Consider the following 4,528-nt stretch of genomic DNA (forward strand, 5'->3'; position numbering starts at 1 on the left):
TGTTTATGTGGTGGGAGCTGAGGATTGAACCCAGAGTCTCACATGTACAAGGCAAGTGCTCTAGCACTAAGCCACAATCTCAGCCCAATAAACAAGTTTGAGGGAAATATCAGGGATTTAGGAGGACACACTAAGTTTGAGATGCCTTTTTTAAAAAATTAGCTTTTTTTAGTTGTTGATGGACCTTAATTTATTTATTTATATGCAATGCAGAGAATTGATCCCTGTGCCTCACACATGCCAGGCAAGTGCTGTCCCACTAGGCCACAACCCCAGTCCTTGAAATGCCTTTAAACATTCAAGTGAAAATGTCTAGTGTCAAGTTGTATGTATAAAATATAAATCAGGAAATAAGTGGAAAGACAGATTTGGTGATGAATACTTGTAAGAAACATATAAATCATAGTTATGACAAAGTGTATAAAACAAGTGGACGAGATAGAGAAGTATTTAGGCTCTGAGCTCTGGGGCATGCAAATATAGATAGATAGATAGATAGATAGATAGATAGATAGATAGATTTTTTGGCGGGGGGTACTGAAGATTTAATCCAGGGATGCTTTACCACTGAGCTACATCCCAGCTCTTTTTTTTTTTTGAGACAGGGTTTCACTAAGTTGCTTAGGGTCTTGCTAAATTGCTTAGGCTGGCCATGAACTTGCTCTTGCCTCAGCCTCCCAAATTGTGAGATTATAGGAGTGTACCCCTGCACCTTCTTGAGGTACATCAATTTTAAACAGTTGAAAAAATGAGAAGCAGCAGAGCACAAAAGCAGGAGTCAATGAAATAGAAGGGGAACCAGGAGACATAGTGTCATCGAGGCTAAGTGGGAAAAGTGATTCGGAGGAAGCAAACATGGAGTTAAATATCAAATTGACTATTAAATTTAGCATCTATGGGTCACTGGTGACTTTGAAAAAAACTTTTTGGTAGAATGTGCATACAGAAGCCTGATTGGGAACGTGTTCAAGAGAGAATGAGCTGAGGAGAACAGTTGATAGGGAAGACAAAAATGCCAAGGGGCTTTGCTATCCAAGACAGCAGAGAAACAGTATTCCATTTAACAAATCCAAAGGCACTTCTCATTTCTTCCTTTATTTCTCTTTTATTTTTGTCACTGAACACTGTCCCTTCTCTTGACTGTACAAGCTCCATCCATCAATATCTGATTTCTGTGCCTGAGGAGTTTTTTTAGTTTTCATTTTCATCTTGCATGCACCAAAGAAAAGTGCAGGAAATCGGGTAGAGAGAGAAGATGGGAGGGGAGGGGAGGGGGGATAGTAGAGAATAGGAAAGGCAGCAGAATACAACAGTCACTAGTATGGCAATATGTAAAAACGTGGATGTGTTACTGATGTGATTCTGCAATCTGTATACGGGGTAAAAATGGGAGTTCATAATCCACTTGAATCAAATGTATGAAATATGATATGTCAAGAGCTTTGTAATGTTTTGAACAACTAATAATAATAAAAAAACTAGTATCTAAAAAAAAAAAACAACCACAGGAAATTAGTATGGAAGCAGCCCACAACCAATGGCTGGTGGGAGTTGGTAAATAAATATCAGAGCCCTGAACCTTTTGTTAGTGTGTGCTTGAGGTAGTGGGTGGGGACAGGTACACCTGAGGCTAGTGGTTTTGCACCATTACTCAGTGTACCCATGGGAAAAAGTTTCAGATGCCCAGTGGTCAACAGGCTTGAAGACACATCCTATATTGACTGTCTTCCTTTCTTACCCCATTTTCCCACTCCCCAGATAATGTTCCCTGTACCTCCCCAAAAGTTATTCCTTGAAACTTTGTTTCACGGTCTGCTTCTTGGGGAATCTAAACTAAGACACTGCATATTTAGAACATAATCTAAAATTTAATAAAACTCTCATGATCCCATGTTACTCAATAAATACCATTTATAGTAAATGTTCTCAGGGCATAAATAAATGGAAAAATAGAGAAAACTTCCTTTTGCAAATAACCCTTGACTTATTTTTCTACCTGTGATAATGAGAAATATATATTTGGTCTTTGTCCCAGGGTCCTGAAACAGAACTTCTAAAATCTTTGGAATTTCCTGAAAGATAGGTGTGATAGCAGCATCTTTTATTTTACCTAAGTGCCTTTAAACCATACCTGAGCTTATGCTACTAAGGGGATTCTTAATAGATCCCTATAAAGCTTTGGGTTGGTGGCTGGTTGTCAGAAGAATCAACAATGTGAAATTTTTAGCCCTACCCCTGCACCTGTGGAGAGTAGAGAGGGACTGGAGATTGAGTTCAGTCACCAATGTCCGGTGAGCTATCAATCATGCCTATATACTGGAACCTCCAAAAAAACCTTTGCACAATGGGGTTCTGACACCTTCCCAATTGATGAACACATGGAGTTACTGGGAGGCTAATGTGCCCAGAGAGAGCTTAGAAGCTTTGTACTTTTCTTTATACCCTTCCCCAACCCCATTTAGCTGTTCCTGACTTGTGTCCTTTATAATAAATTGATAATGGTAAGTAATTTTTTTTTCTGAGTCCCATGAGCTTCTAGGAAATTACTGCACATTGGAGGAGGTTGTAAGAATCCCTGATTTATAGCTGGTTGGTTAGAAGTACAAGTGGCAACCTGGGACTTGCAACTGATATCTGAAATGGGACAGTCATGTGGGACAGAGACCTGAATTTGTAGGATGTGATAAGTTTCAGGTAGATAGTGTCAGAACTGAATTGAATTGTAGGACACCCAGTTTGTATTGGCAAGAATTGTAGAACTTCTCAGTGTGGGAAACTCCTACACATTTGTGTCAGAAGTGTTGTGAATATAAACAGTAAAGAACCTACTATTTTTTTTTTTTTTACCCAATATGAGGGAATTGAACCAGAGGTACTTTACCACTGAACTATATCACCAGTCTTTTTTTTTTTTTTTTTGTATTTTATTTTGGGCTAAGTTGCTGAAGGTCTTGCTAAATTGCTGAGGGTCTTGCCAAGTTGCTGAGGCTGGCCTGGAACTTGTGTTTCTCCTGCCTCAGCCTCTGCAAGTGCCTGGGATTACAGGTGTGTCCCATTGCATCCAGCTCTACTATTCTTTCATGTTTGTTCCTACATTTTGAAGGTACTAGCACAGTATGAGCATTAGTAGGTGTGGGAATAAAAGTTTGATTTCATGCTAGGTATATTAATTTTTGCATCTATGATTTCTGATCATGTAAAGTCTAGGAAAGTATTAATTAATCAGTAATGCTTTGATCTCTTAAGAGATTTTCCTTTTAGAATATTTTATGAATATTAAGTATCCAACCTAGAATCTATAAAGTAGAGAGATTATTTATGGTCAGAGTAGTAATGTAACTCCTCTTGAGATTCTGTGTTTTTTTTTTTTTCCAATGCAACACATTCAATTACTGCTTAAATCTAAAACTTCTTTATAAGTATACAAACACTGGGCATCCCTGCCCGCCACCTTAATTTAGCTAAGCACATACTTCCTTTCTATCTACACCTATGAACTAAAAATGTTATACTTCTAAAATTATCTGAGAGCCTGCCTACTAAAACTGTGGAGAATCTTGAACCAGAAGTGGAGCCCTGAATGTTTTATCACCTCTCTGTCTCCATGTCTTCATTTTGGTGTCTTTTGAGAAAAAAAAAAAAAAAAACAAACCTTGGGCTGGGGATGAAGCTTAGAGGTAGGGTGCTTGCTTACCTAGCATGCACATGCCCTGAGGACTGAAAACAAACAAAAACAAACAACAATAACAACAACAACAACAACAAACTGTCTGGAGCATCTTCTCAGTCTCTTTCCAGAGTGCCTCTTTCTTGATTCTCACCTTAAAGTGTTGATAGTCTCCATGGCTGAGTGATTCTTTACATTTAAAAAAAATATTTTAATCTCTTGTTCCATACACTCTTTCTTGAAGAAAAAAGTTTCTTTTTTCTTTCTTTTTTACAATACTTATTAGTCTTTCATTTACTTAGTTATTTATTTTTTAGCAGTGCTGGGGATTGAACCCAGGGCCTCGTGCATGCGAGGCAAGCACTCTACCAACTGAGCTATATCCCCAGCCCCTTGAAGAAAATTTTTATTTGAAAGATCTGCATATCATGTTGATTATATGCTGTACAGTACTTTACAAGTAAAATGGTTTCATCTGGCCGGGTGTGGTGGCACATGCCTGTAATACCAGCGGCTCTGGAGGCTGAGGCAGGAGGATCAAAAGTTCAAAGCCAGCCTCAGCAAAGCAAGGTGTTAAGCAACTCAGTGAGACCCAGTCTCTAAATAAAATACAAAATAGGGTTAGGAATGTAGCTCAGTGTTCGAGTGCCCCTGAGTTCAGTCCGAAGTACCCCCTCCCCACCAAAATGGTTTCATCTTCATGATGGAATGAGGTAGGTAACTTACTATTTCAATTTTATGGGTTAGAAAATAGACACAGAAAAGCTAGTAATTTGCTCAAGTTCCAACCAATAGTAAGTGGAGAGGCCAGGATGTAGATGCAGATGTTCTATCTCCAGAAGCCATGTTATTTATCACCTC

At 38.6% G+C, this 4,528-nt stretch overlaps 1 non-coding gene across 1 annotated transcript; it reads right to left on the bottom strand.

The window, feature by feature from the left end:
• Positions 1 to 3,981: 3,981 nt before the first annotated feature.
• Positions 3,982 to 4,054, bottom strand: Trnaa-cgc (transfer RNA alanine (anticodon CGC)). Its single transcript has one exon. It is a non-coding gene; the product is annotated as a tRNA-Ala (tRNA).
• Between the last annotated feature and the right edge of the window lie 474 nt (positions 4,055 to 4,528).

This window comes from Callospermophilus lateralis, chromosome 7 (genome assembly GCF_048772815.1).
Source record: "Callospermophilus lateralis isolate mCalLat2 chromosome 7, mCalLat2.hap1, whole genome shotgun sequence".
NCBI classification, from domain to species: domain Eukaryota; kingdom Metazoa; phylum Chordata; class Mammalia; order Rodentia; family Sciuridae; genus Callospermophilus; species Callospermophilus lateralis.